The sequence below is a fragment of the Ambystoma mexicanum genome, chromosome 7q, assembly GCF_040938575.1.
Source record: "Ambystoma mexicanum isolate Mex_15411 chromosome 7q, UKY_AmexF1_1, whole genome shotgun sequence".
NCBI classification, from domain to species: Eukaryota; Metazoa; Chordata; class Amphibia; order Caudata; family Ambystomatidae; genus Ambystoma; species Ambystoma mexicanum.
The window spans coordinates 966192311-966207198 of NC_090941.1; the positions used below are offsets into that span (position 1 = coordinate 966192311).

The 14888-nt window shown below is 48.2% G+C and overlaps 1 protein-coding gene across 1 annotated transcript in view; it reads left to right on the forward strand.

The window, feature by feature from the left end:
* The first annotated feature begins 10516 nt into the window (after positions 1–10516).
* WNT11 (Wnt family member 11) overlaps positions 10517–14888 on the forward strand; it is a 282257-nt gene continuing 277885 nt past the window's right edge. The window contains exon 1 of the mRNA XM_069640050.1: positions 10517–12889. The gene's annotated coding sequence lies outside the window, so the exon portion shown is untranslated. The remainder of the gene's footprint in view (positions 12890–14888) is intronic.

A 14888-nucleotide genomic window follows, 5' to 3' on the forward strand; every position in this document is an offset into this window, starting at 1 on the left:
CCGGTTCAAGTTGTGTGTCATAATTGTTCCAATTGGGAGGTGTGGAGAGCCAAGTTTCCTGGAGGAGAATATTGTCATAATCACATAGAATACTCTTAGGATTATTGATAAAATGGCTATGACCTCCCGTATTCCAGCTAATTACAGACACATACACTTGCTCTTTAGCCTTCTCTAGTTATACTCTTGTGATGTGCGTATAGTCTTTCTGTTCAAGGGCATTCTCTCCAGCGTTATAAGTTGGTGTATAACATTGTGTTTTTTTAGGTGATTTAAGGCATGATTTGAATGGGTATTTTGCGTCAGAATTTAGTGAAATTACAAAACCTATCTCCGGTTCCATATTGCTGTATAAATTTACCACATCTTTTTTGAAGTGTATATTCCTCAGGTTTAATAACTTTGGACAGACAGTTAAACAATGCTCTAAGTTTTCTTTCATAGTCACATTTTCACAAAAACGACAATAAAAATATTCTTTTGCAATGATTCTCCTTCTTACTAAGATCTCACGCGTTGGCCATAGGTTTAACCTAAATCTTAAATATAAATTTTGCAACTGAGGATTTGGACATTTGTATAAATAATCTGCCCTACATCGGAAATGCTTATGTGTAAATGGCTTTGATTTAAAATCAACATAATCAAAACACAATTTGCGGTTAACTATCTAATCTTGTAGATTTAGTTTAACCTTTGTTCGCTTAGGATTCTTCAGCAAGAGTTCGAGCGTTATGGATGCATCGGCTAAAACATTCCAAATATATTCACACCACTCTTTCGTGAATACATGATCACGTGCTAACAGGTGTTCCGCCATTATTCCCAAGAGATTGCAAGATTTTAGGCCTTCAATGCTTTTTCTTAACAATGCAGCCATTTTCCAATTGTTTTGAACTTCGAGGGACAACAAACCTAATACATGCCTGATAAGTGACATCGGTACTGATTTGGTAACATCAACAGCTCTTTCCAAAAGCGGGATTCTAATTTAGACCAATTAATATTCACAGGCTTCAAACATTCATTTCCATTTAGTAGGGTTGGAACCACTTTTTGCTGGTAATAGATTCAAATAGTTTAGCAAGTGACATAAGTGCAATATTCATGACCTCAAGCGTTAGAAATGAGGTTTTAGGGGTGTTGGGAGTTTTTGGAGGGACCTGAAGTTCGTCATTAGTCCTACGAGGGGTCGGAGGGATAAATGAAACATCAAGCACTGATGTGTTGCAGTTGGATCGTTGGAACATATCGGGAGATTGTGACAAATTAGAACTTTCTGTGCTAGCTGAAAACAAGACTTAGTTGAGTTCAGATCAATTACTGCCTCATTAGAGTCTTTAGTTGCAACTTGAATCACTGGGAGCAGAGCTCCAGATAGAGCGTTTCTCAACAGCATGCTATCTGACATGGAGATGGACATTTTATCATTTTCAACACCTTGAGAGCCATTAGTTAAAACAGGAAGAACAGGTACACCTGACCTTACATCAGAAGGAGTTGCTGCCGCGTCATTTAACAGAATTGTTGAAGGTGCATTTATAATAGGCATGTCCACTGGATCAACATTTCCTACTGTTCCGAATCCATATTTACGAATGTCCGCATTGTTCACATTTGGGATTTTCTTCTTATTCAGCGCTCTTGCATTAGGTCGAGAAGTTCGCTAATTGGAGTTGAGCATATGTTAGTGGCTTATACATTTGTTTGGATGTCTTCATGAAGGGACTGGGACTCAGACATGATACGTTGACTAATGTTATCTGGCATGGCTGTTGTAAGACGATAGGGACCGTTTGAGTGCGAGACCATGTTCCTAGAAAAGCACTTCACAATGGCCACGTTATTTGACAAAAGGACTTTGCACTGCTTGTGGGATGTTTTTACCCATGCATCCAAGCCCTACCATAAAACTGTGCAGTACTGGCATGGAAAACATCATGATGGCCAGAACTCCCCAGAGAGTGCACAGGGAAAACATGAAGAATAGGCTGCCACCCATTTTTGCCTATGTTGTGAGCACATGAGGGATCTGCCTAAAACCACCATTGGGCTACACACACAGTAGCCTGAAACCATTGGGAATGGCAATGCTGAATGACAAAAAGCAACTCAGAACTGTGGGGAATTAATTTTCTTAATCCCAAAAATGGTTGCAATACCGGTACTCACCACTATCAGAAAGCCGGCGTTTTAAAACCACCAGACTTTTGTGTAAAACTGAACAGAGGAACCCAAACCAGACCAAGGAAAGACTTGCCAAGAGGTGGATACAATGTAAAACTATATTCTGAAATGACTTGAAGGAAGTAATTATTTAATCTATAGGTAAAAATTGTACGTTTGATTTAAACTGGGAACTAAAGTGACATTTAGCTGAATTCTGCCTGACAACTACCCCCGACAGGAGAAACCTGCTCAGCCACTCTTCCCAGGCCTTTCTTGCCCACCAAAAGGAGTTGACACCTCTCTGATTAGATTAGGGGAGGGGCACCGCAGGAGGTTGAACAAAGCCTTGTCCTGGACACAGGCAAATGTTATATTGGGGGGGGCGTAAAGTGGCTTCCTCTTGGGAGAAGTGGGAGGAGAAGTGCCTCTGGGAGCCACCTGAGCTGGAGGCGGGGGCAGACAGAAGGTTGCCCCATGTGCTTTGGAACCTAAACCACACCCATCTGGGCCAGAGCATAATTTTAAAAAAGATGGATAATTCATAGTACGGACTTGTCAGAATTATATAAGTAATATCATTATTCTTGTGATTTTTCTGTGCACGTTTTAAGAGGTGTTAGGACCCTGTGGTGTATGCTGGGGGGTTGCTAGTGGAAAATAGGGTCTTACTCCAAATGTTTGCATGTTAAAAATCTGACACTTCATCAATTAATGTCCATACTCCTTGCGCACATGTGTGTAATTTTTGATAAATGTCTGATATTGGTAAACCAGTCTAAAAGCGCCAAATGTTGTCATTTTTGAATGCAAGCCCCCAGGAAGATCAGAGGCGGACAAGCATGGACCATAAGGAATATATAATGTGTACATGTAATTTCAACAAATTGTGTATCTGGGAAATATGTATTTGAATCAAATATAGATTTGTGGGCAAATTGACCAGGAGAGGATCCTCTGACCCATAAACAGACCTCATCATGATGACAATCCATTTCCTTCCCCCAATCATGGGAGAGGGGAGAATTGGGCCAATGACAAGTAGAGAGGGGCAGGCTCAGTTATGCCACGCACACACCCACTTCCAAAACACATAAAAAGAGACTGCTGGGACAGGTAGATTCATTCAATTCCATTTTCTGCGGGACGCTCTGCCGGGAGACTCCACACTTCACATCCATCAATCTTCAGAGACCAGAAATTTACTTCAGAACTTAAAGCAAGGGCCTAAACCCACAAACTGAGAACTCTTCTCAGCAGGCCTCAGCATCCTTAAAATAAATTGCAAACTATTCCACAGCCGGGCGAGCTGTTTGAATTCTTTGCCAAGAACCTTTGCCAGTACCCAGAAAGCAGTGTTACATCCAGAATCCACTTGATCCGGACCGGAAAGCAGAGCAGTATCCAGAACCAGAGGCTGCTGTATCCAGAGAGGCTAGACCAGCAGAGCAGAGCTGACCCAGACCGCTGTGAGCAGAACCGGTGCCTGATTGACCCACCGAGCAGACAGAACCGCCGCCGGACGTGTTGACCAGATCCGTGACGAGGCCTAGTTCAAATTTATATTGTGAGTACCTAGCAGAACTGTGCAGAACCAATCTCTTAGTTAAAATAATCTAATTCAAGCTATATTAACCTAAGTAGGACTGCCTCCTAGAAATCGTGTCATCTGTCATTTTTAAAGCTGCACAACTGTCACCTGTCAATTCTGCAGCTGCAAACTGTCACCTGTCATTTTGAGTTTTACTTTAAATCCGAAAATCTACTTTTATTAAATCGTCTGTATCTCCGGAACCGTTTTGTCTAGGCTTTCCAAGGAACCTCAAACCGAATTCCTACTCCCTATACTTTGTCCGCAATCGCGATTTACACACTCACGAAATTTACTGCGATTTGCGATTTTGGCTCAATTTCTCCACTTGTCAAAATAGCAGCTCCATTCTTTCTTTTGTTAAAATCTATTTGCAACCTGGTAATAACTCATAGAGCATTGCTAAAGTGAGCCTGAACTAATACCAACAAGCATCTCTCACTCACCCTGAATCTCTAGAGGGAATTAAAATCAGTTAGCATATTTTCCCATCCATTGCCATCACATTTAAAAGCATTTTGGGCCTGTGTTTCAAACTTCTGCCTGTTTCCTCTAAGCTTGCTGGGAGGGAACTGCATTTCGTATTGCATTTTGTTGGGATTCTTGAAGACTGTGTGCTCTCCTTCCATTTCTTACATTGCATAGGGGGGGAGTGAATTGTCAAAGAAAAGTGATTACATTGTCTTTTGTTGAAGCAATATCAAGTTATTTTCTGTACTGCATTTCATTCATCATTGTGTTTCCTTGAACCATATAAAGCATTCTTTCCCACTGTATTCTTCTGTTCCTATTCATAAGTTACCTCTTGCTGATTACTGCTCATATTCACAAGTGTAATATCCATTATCAATTTATTTATAGAAGTGTGATATATATATATTGTTTAAATTTTCAAATAAACCTTTTAATTTGCAAAACAAACCTACTTCTTGGCTCAGTGGGGTCAGGGGGATTCTAAGAGGGGGGTGTTATACAAGGGTTGTCATCCAGAGTACTGAACTGGACATAAAAATACATCAATAAGGGTTTTCCTCAGCATCCCAGACTAGGCATTGACTTAGCTGTAGTGTTGATTGAATATCGCTTAACATTCTGTTAATTTACAAATGCAAAGGATAGCAAGATCAAGTGGTTAAATATCAAAAACGGTCCCGCGGAGCCTCGGACGCCGCGGCGAAGCGGCAAAGCGGGCCTCCACGGGACTCGCTCGGGCGCGCGGGCAAGGATAAGCTGTTTCCAAACTACCACTATATTTTTGGTGGTAAGAAAATACCGCCAGACCCCAAAATTACACAAAATATCCTACAATTTTTAGGCCCAGTTACTTTTAATTCTCTGGAACAGCAGTTTGATGTGGCAGTAGAGAATGAAATGTTGCCCCTTTCAGTCTGGCAGCCATCTGTGTGTTTCCAATGCTCTGCATTTTAGGCCCAACATAGTCAAATGCAATTTCCTTTTTTTTCATTTGGGGGGTGCCTTTGAACCCCACAGTATGGCACTTGCCCCATCTCGAGCATCCATATGGGCCGTTGCCCAATCTGCAGTATCTATATGTGTAGTTGCCCCATTCCAGCTTGTATATAGGTGGTTGCCCCATCTCCGGGATCTATATGGATATTTGCCTCATCTCCATTATCCAGCATGCATATGGGTATGCGTCCCATCTCCAGCATCTATATGGCATTTTCCCCATCTCTGGCATTCATATGGATATTTGCCCCATCTCCAGCATCCATATGGGTATTGTACTTGTCCCATTGCTAGCATTTATAGGGATATTTGCCCCATCTCGAGCATTTTTATGGGTAATTGCCCCATCGCCAGCATCTCTATGGTTCCTTCAAGAGATTCTCCTTGGCACAGTTTGGTGTTCGCTTCTGGGGAGTCACACAGAAGCCTCCAATGCTGTGGCAATGCCACACGATAAAGGCGTTTGCAGTGATAGGGCGATCGGCTCTGGCCATGACCCTTCTTTCCCCCTTCATGCCACACCTCCTCCCCCGCCTTCCATGGGGGTGGGAGTGGTCAACCTAATTTACCAGCACCCTCGTACCCCTGTTGCTTGAGTGAGGGATCTGCACTTGAATGGTGGTGCACCTGCGCGGATGGCCACCACCTAGGCACCGCATGGACACGAGAATTGCATGTGAAATGTTTCTCAGTCTGTACAATAGTGTCTAGACACTGCGTTAACTTGCAAACTAGACCCCAAAGTTTAAAAATAATAATAATAATTGCTCAGCTGAGAAACGCGGTGCCTATTAAAACGAACGGAATAGGGATATAAAATGTCGAGCAGAAACACAATAAACATTCTCCCGAAAATGTCACAGAGAGCTTTTTTTCCCACCAAAACCAGCTAAACCGTTGTGTTGTGTTGCAAACCAACCAATGTCCAGCTATGTATGGGGTACACCACTGCGTGTTGAATGCGGAGGAAATGCCATCGCTTTAAAAAAAAATTAAAAAATAAAAACTACTTAACCAATATTGCACAGAGGGCATGTTTATTCTCTAGTCTCTCTTATTTGGAAGGTGTCACCCTCCTTCCCATTATACTCATCCTCCAAACGGCCCACTGCGATCGCCTGCTGGCCCAACTAACGCCCATTGACCTTCAAACCCCCTGGCTACACCCCCATTCCCCCTCCAACAGAATGCCAGAGGTGGTCTTCTAATATGCGCTAATGGTCAAAAAGCCCAGGCCCCAAGAGGCAGTGCAATATATCGTCAAATGACAGGAACATAAGGGATTGAGTCATGGCTGTGCCGCCACAAAGCGCAGCAAGCAACGTTCATCCGGTGTGCCCTACGTACGTCTGTCACTCAGCGGCGGCGTGCGGGTCTGACCAATAAGAAAGCTCAGTCCGTTAGGGGCTGGCTGCAGAGATGTCTGAATGCCGGCGAGCGTTAACTCCGCCTTTCATCGTTCTGGCTGATAATAAAAGGACTAGCATTTTACACTGGTTAACGGGATTTACAGATAAACATGTATGACTGGAAAGTGTTGAAGACATCTCAGCGCGTGGCCGTAAAATACACCACTTAAGCACCTGTTTCCGAGGGTTGACAATACATTGCCGGTCACGTGGTTTTCGGGGTTGATCTGTTGAGTGCCAATGGTTGGGTGTAAAAGTGACACCTGATATTACACTTCCTCCTGGCACCCACGCGGTCGATAGATCCATACCACCCCTTGCGACAGAATGGTAGCAGTCATTTTTAAAACATGCAGTATAGCCCGGCTTCGAGCAGGAAAGATGCATTGTGCTGACACACACGTATGTACACGTCGGCTATTTTCAGCAGAGCAGGCATCAGCCACCAAATGCATGTGCTCGTTTTGTCGAGCATTTAACATTGATGTCAGCCAATCAAAAGGGGGATATGTGTTCTCGTTGGACCTCTGCAACATTGACCCAGGAGTGCAGACCGCGCCGTGATTCCTAAATACAGGAACTGCGAGCATGCTTCGGAAAAAATAACTCCTCGGGTTGCACGGGGGGTCGGGAGGGGGGGGGCTGTGTGAGATGGTTCCAAAATATCACACATAGATGGGGTTGCAACACGAATGCTAGTACTGCCATACCGCGGTGTCCTGAAAGGGAAAAATGGCCGATGGGCCAAAAGGATAGCTTCTGCGCCTGCTTGACCTCAGGCCCACCCGATCCCCCCCTCTCCTTACCCCCACTGCTTTCCACCTTGCACCAAGTGCAGCTGAAGGGAGAGACATACCTATTAGACGTTGGAAAGCAAATGAAAGCTGGAGTCAGATGTCTGGCTCTGGCCCGGCTCTCCATTCACACAGACCCTAGAGTCTAGGGTCTGTGTGAATGGAGAGACTAGCCAGAGCCGAGCCAAACACTCAGCATCCTGCCACTCCCTGCACCTGAAAAAATAAATTTAAAGTCCTTCCGCTATGAATAAAACAACATATGTACTTCGAAGGCAAATGCATTATTATAGTGTCTGCTGACTGCTTTTATATCAGGCGGGTCAGGAATATTAATGCTGCATGTAGTAACCATTTGACCTTATCGTGAATGACTTTGCATAACGTTGCTGCATATCTTCAAAGGGGTATGTGCTGAACATTACTATGACATATATTGAGTTGCACTGATAGTAAAGTCTACTGATGGCAACTATAACATTTTATGTTGTCTTATATGGGAGTAAGATACTAGTTGCTTAATCTACAAGTCATTTCTTTCAATGGCTCGTCTCGCGTTTTGGCTCTTAGGAAGGCTCTGCTGGCTAAATGAATTGTGTGGCTTGCCAACCTCTAAAATATAGCGCCTGGAGGCCAACTCCGCTGGTGATAGTGCGCTATATAAATACCTTTAACATTAATAATGACATATGTTGCCAAGCACGCAAACCGATGTGTGTAGGTATATTTATAGCAATCCTCTGCGTCCCTGCCTCGCTTTTTGAATGGTTTCTTTCTCTGTACATGGAATTCCTTGTTTTCCATATCTCCCAGTCCTTCTTTCTCTGTTCTCTACTTAGCATCTCGCTCCACTGCTCTTTCTCTCCTACCTCTCTGGATCTCCTTCTCCGCCTATCCCTTAATTTCTGCATGCGGCGTCTGTTTGTTTTGGCCACACCAGCACCCCCATCTCTGCCTCTTAGTTTTGATATTGTCCATTGAATCCTTTTTCTGAGCCGATTTGCGCCCCCCTTACACTATTTTCACTAAACCTCCCCGCGACGTGTAACCCAATCTGCTGTTCCATTAAACGTGTTTTGGGGGGCATACGCTGCACTCTAGCTCAGTGTTCTTTAGAAGTTTGCCAACGTTTCTGTGGGTTTATTTACGGACATGACATGGGCGGCCTGAGAATCCGTTGTTATGGATAACATTCAGAAGAGCACAAGTCTCTGTGCAGCTTGCGCTGGGAGCGTGCGTGCATGCGCGTGTGGAGTGGCTGTTCGCCTTCAGGCTACATCGCACAGACCCCGCCCCCTCGCACAGGCGGCACCAGCCCCCTCTCTCGGATATTGCATTTCACACCTGCAGCTCTGCAGGCAGCCCAATATCCTCTGTCGATGGGGAGAGAGTTACAACGTGTCGGCGACCCGCCCGCTGGAAAACATTCCCGTTCCAAGGTGGGAAATACCCTCCGATTAAATGATGCAGAGCCGATCGGATTCCGGGCCACGCAGTGGAGGTCACCCAGTGCCATAAAAGGCAGCTGTGGGGCCCCGGAGGGCCGGCGTTTTAAAATATATAACGTTTCCTCCTCAGCTACAGGGTACTGTGTGAAATGTTAACACGTGCGAAAATGGGAAAGGTGTCATATGTAGGTTGAACAGATGACTCCAGGTTACTGGGATGCCACTTGACCACTCTCCTGCTTTCATGTATCAAACCGGTGCATTCTGGGATCTGTGGTCTTTAAATTAGGTGCCATCACCTGATGCCAAATGCTTTGAGAACAGAAAGTCCAGGGGTCGAAAAGGGGTGTCCCAGCTGCAAGGTGCAATTAGTTACCCTGAACATGATATGCCCATTTTATTAGGAATTTTGAAGTGAAATAAATGTCCCTCTATAGACTTCATTGGAAATAGCCTTTTTGCAATTGGCTCTCTCATGCAGTTGCTACTTGACGTGTTGACCTTTCACCTTCTGCTCTAAAAAAACAGCCGTTTGAAAAAAAAAATTGGTAGAGAAGAGTTTTGACGCCTAAGTCCGTTGCGGAGCGCTGTATGAACGTGGCGGGCGCGTAATATGTAAAGCAAGGATGGGTTTTTGAAATACGGGATCGTTTCAGCTGCCCCTCGAGCCCTGGCTGGTGTTTCTTGGCACTTAAAGAAGATAAGCAGAGAAACAATGTCTGCCACTGGTTTTTCACAGTATCAGTGCGTGGGTCGCTTGGGTCCGCTAGAGACCATTGAATCCTACACACTCCGCTTATTGTACCATGAACAAAAAAAGTGTATTGAAAAGTTGATTCATTTCAGCTGAATCAATAAATAAAAAATAAAATAAGAACAATATCATGTACCACACCGTGCCAGATTAAACCATCTGGAGACCCCTGGGCGGTCAAAATGCCCCCTTCCCCGCCCCCACTGCAAAGTATCTCCTAGTGCGTTTTTAATTTTCTGCACGCTTTATTTACGGGGCCCCCTAGAAGGAGTGGGGGCCACAGGCCGGTGCCTACTTGGCCTAATGGGGGTGATCCAGGAATAGTACCACACTCGACAACTTGACCGCAAAAGCACACCCCCTCTCTAAAAAGTGCCCTTCACGAACAGACTGTCTGGCGGGGAAATAGAGCAACGTACACAATGGCGATGAAAATGTATTTCCGACGTCCGCTTGTATTTTGCAAGAATGGCGAATACGGTGGAAATCAATAATGAAAAGAGGAGCTGTGGTCTGGTGGCTGATTTGCCTTTCACCGGAGACCCTGCCTCGATCGAATCCTACTTTCCCTCCCTGATCACACGGTGTGATCCTGGTTAAAGCGATTTAGGTGCCGGTAGTTCCCTTAACTGCCCAGATGAAGGGAGTTTAGAGGTGGGAGAGCGGTCAGACCCGCTGCTGTATTCGTGCAATGGTAAACGCACTTGTGTGTTTCGGTCCTCCTTGTGAGGTTCTTCCGGTTCTCTTCCGGGTTGTACCGTGTACAGCGCTGTGCACGGCCGGACAGCCGTCAGGTGCACAGCACAGCAAAGGCGGCAGCCAGTCTCCAGGTTTCCGCCCCCTGGATCCCGGCACTACCTGCTCCGCGCCGTGACCTTGTTGTCTTTTCACAGGCAGACTGCGGGACACGCCGGACAGAACTTTTCGGCTCTTTTCTGAATAGATCAAACACTAATTTGTCCCGTTTGAAGCCCTAAATCCGGAGTGCTTTATTATGCTAATAGGGTCTGACATCACCGCTGAGATCAAAGCCAGCGGGAGCGAATATAAGCGAGTTCTTTAAAGGAGGGAGGGAGGCACAAGGCGGAGAGAGAGGGGAGTGAACGAGGGCAAAGGCAGCACGCAGCAGGCAGTGTCACTGCAAGGAGTAGCTCTGGAAACACACACAGGCTTCCGCGAGCACTGCAGCAGCCGCCAGATCCCCGCGCACCCGCCTGACGAGGGATCGACGCACCTCCAGCTGCGGCGGGAGCACGCACCATCCAGCTGGGGAGAGATCTCTTCAGATCCCGCTGCAAAAAGATCACCCCTCGTACTCCTGAGAAGAGATAACACGACCACCAGCTGCAGAAAGAGGTCACCCAGCATCAAGCTGCACAGAGAACACCCCAAACCAGCCACAGAGAGATCACACAACATCCAGCTGACAGAATCCAGCTGCAGAGATCTCTTCATATCTCGCTGCAACAGGATTTCCTCTCGTCTTCCTCAAGAGAGATCAAACGACATCCAGTTGCAGAGAAAGAAGATCACACAGCATTCAGCTGCACAAAGAACACCCCCAAACCAGCCACAGAGAGATCACACAACATCCAGCTGACAGAATCCAGCTGCAGAGAGATCTCTTCATATCCCGCTGCAACAGGATTTCCTCTCGTCTTCCTCAAGAGAGATCAAACGACATCCAGTTGCAGAGAAAGAAGATCACACAGCATTCAGCTGCACAAAGAACACCCCCAAACCAGCCACAGAGAGATCACACAACATCCAGCTGACAGAATCCAGCTGCAGAGAGATCTCTTCATATCCCGCTGCAACAAGATTTCCTCTCGTCCTCCTCAAGAGAGATGAAACGACATCCAGCTGCAGAGAGAGCGAGAGATCACACCGCATCCAGCTGTTGAGAGAACACACAAAAACCAGCCACAGAGAGTGATCACGCAAAATCCAGCTGCGGAGATCACACAGAACCCAGCTGCAGATAGCGCTCTTCATATTCAGCTGCAAAAATAGCACCCTTCGCCCTCCTGAGAGATCACACGACCACCAGCTGCAGAGAGGGAGATCACACAACATCCAGCTGCAGAGGGAGATCACACAGCATCCAGCTGCAGCGCGCGAGAGAGGAATCACACAGCATCCAGCTGCAGAGAGAGAGAGAGAGAGAGAGAGAGAGAGAGATCACACATCCAACTGCAGAGCGACTCTCCCTCATCCATCTGCAGAGAGATCACACAGCAACAAACTGCAGGGAGATCACCCACACCTGCCTGCAGAGAGATCACCTCATAGCGAGTTGGGAAGAAAAAGAAAACATATCACACCCTCACCCTGCTGTAGGGGGGGGCGGGGCATCACAAATCCAGCTGAACACAAAGAGATCACTTTTTATCCGGCTGCAAAGATATGAACTTCACCTAGTTGCAGAGATCTCTTCATAGTGGAACAAGATCACCCACTTACCCAGCTGCACGGGGAGTCCTCCCTACCCCCCTCCTACCCCCATCTAGCTGCATATAGATCACTCCCCGCTGCACAGAGCTATCACTTCACATCCCGCTCCAGCCGAATTCAGCACGGACATATCCCACGTCCAGCTGTGGAGAGATCACCCGGCACCAGGCTGCGGGCTGGCCATAAAGCACCCACGTGTGGGCGGATCGCCCCAGCATCGCCGACACCCCTGCACGGAGACTGCACTGCATGAGATCTCCCCACATCTAAATACAGAGTGATATCACCCACATCCAGGAGGGGCAACGCAGGCACAGCTGCAAAGAGAAGCAGAGTCCCAGCCAGCTGTGGGGAGACGGCACGCAGCGGCGAAGAGAGAGCGAGCCACTCAGAGAAGAAACGGGATCCACGGACAAGCGCGGAGAGCGCTCGGCCCTTTTCTAACGGAGACGGGAGATCCACTCAGAGCAGGCTGCGTGGAAGCCAGGGGCCAATTAGCGGCAGGAGCAGCCCCCGCCAACCTACCCAGCGCTGCCCAGGTTGGTGCACAGCGCGGCCATCTGCGCAGAGAGCTACCCACGCAGCTCAGTAAGTTAACCAGAGCCAGACACCCGGGGAGACCGTCCGCACAGACTTCACCCCGGCGAGGGGGGACATCGTTGCGCGCCCCCACCAGCCGCGAGCAGTCCGCCCGCTTCCGCGTAACAGTACAGGGTTCCGCGCGACCCGTCTGGGATTTCGACTTTGGCGCGGAACTCGGGGAGAAGGGCACCCGCGTGCGGGGATCTGCTGGAAGACAGAAGGTAAGGCGACCTGCTTGCACATGTGTGAGGCAATGACCATTGAACCGTGCACCTGGGCTCTGCCGGGCACACGACTGGGGAAAATTGCGGAGGATCACGGCTACACTGTGTGTGTGGGGGGGAGGGATGGTCTGGTGGGGGTGAGAAGTGGGGGCGGAGGGTCGGGGAGAGGGCTTTAGCGAAAGGGCTAACGTTCACAATCTCCGGAATCAGAGTCCCGTGTTCTAATCCCAGCTTCGCCCATTCCTCAACATTGCGTGGTCTTGTGAACATTCAGGATCACACAGTGTTACGAGGCCCTAATCAGCCAGATGCGGAAGGAAGTAAATGATAGCCATCAATTATGCCCAGTGTCTTCATTCTGATAGCGCCAGGTCCAGACTGGGCACCAGCCACCCTGCCAGTCACACTGGATTCCCGTACGGGCAGTGCCAACATCCTAAATTCTCACCCAGGCACACCATCCTCCACACTCACCCATTCTTTTACTATGCTCATGGGCTGGCCTGTGAGGCTCGCCCCCCCATCCCCCCCACGTGCCAGCCTTCTTACCCGCACACGCTCAGTCACTCATTCTCGTCCCATAACCCATCCCGGGCAGTGCCAGCGGCACCCTTCCTTCGGGTACTCTGCCTTCATGTACCTGAATGTGTCTGGGTCTCACTTCCCCGAGGCGGGCCGGACCCGCGGGCCGGACCCACGACCCGTCTTCTGTTCACACGCAGAGCTGCTGTGTGCGGGGCTCTCAGGGTGAGCTGCGCACACACATGTTATGTTACCCGTGCAACACCCGTTGAAGGATACGGGGGAAGGGGTGTGTGAACAACATCACAACTCCGGTGTGTGCTTCGGGGCTGTGGGGAGGTGGTAGCGTGTGCTGCCATGATTTACTAAGAGCCTAATTCACAGAAGCGTTTTATAATGGCAACACCCCATTAGAAAACGCTCTGTAATAAAGGTCCGCGTGTTTTTCAATGGAATTGCACCTTTTAAAAACGCGTTGGTATCTCGGGCCCCTTGTATGGAACTTTAGTTATATCGTGGTATTCTGCGAGCAGCGCCACTAACGTCCCGAAGACGGCCTCAATCTGCTTTACGCACCCCTCCTCCATTCCCCTTCACACACTTAGTTACACCCACACACACAGGATGCTTTCAAAGTCAATGCTGACTTTGATATGCACCCGCAAACACTGATAGGCCGTCCAGGGACGGTCACCTGCCGAGGTCACCCCGGGGTGTGAAAAGTTCACGCGTAGTGACCCCGGGTAGCGACCCTCTGACAGCAGGGCCGCCGTCTGGTCGGATCTTCAAAGCGCCGCCCGTGTTCCTCTGAGAAGGGCTCAGTGGGGGCAGTGGGTGGGAGGTGGCAGTGGACTTCCACCAGGGAGCACCGAGGAACTGTGGGCTGAGCAGGCCCTCGCATGAGAGCGCACCCATCGGGACTAGGACCAACCTCCCGAATTAGTTAAGCTTCGCTGCAGGAATGAACGCATTGATTCTTCGCGCCCTCAATATTGGACCAGGGGTGAGAGAGAGCACAGAGCCGCCCAGCCCAGCGCACCGAGGCCGCGTGTCAAACCGCCAGAGGAATTTCAGAAACTGGAGAAGTGCGGCCGGGAGGCACCGAGACCTGTGGTGGGTTTAAAGGATGTCAGGCAGTGAGCACACCTAGACCTGTGATGGGTTTAAAGGATGTCAGGCGGCGAGCACACCTAGACCTGTGATGGGTTTAAGGGGTGTCAGGCAGTGAGCACACCTAGACCTGTGATGTGTTTAAGGGATGACAGGCGGCGAGCACACCTAGACCTGTGATGGGTTTAAAGGATGTCAGGCAGTGAGCACACCTAGACCTGTGGTGGGTTTAAAGGATGTCAGGCAGTGAGCACACCTAGACATGTGATGGGTTTAAAGGATGTCAGGCAGTGAGCACACCTAGACCTGTGATGGGTTTAAGGGATGTCAGGCAGTGAGCACACCTAGACCTGTGGTGGGTTTA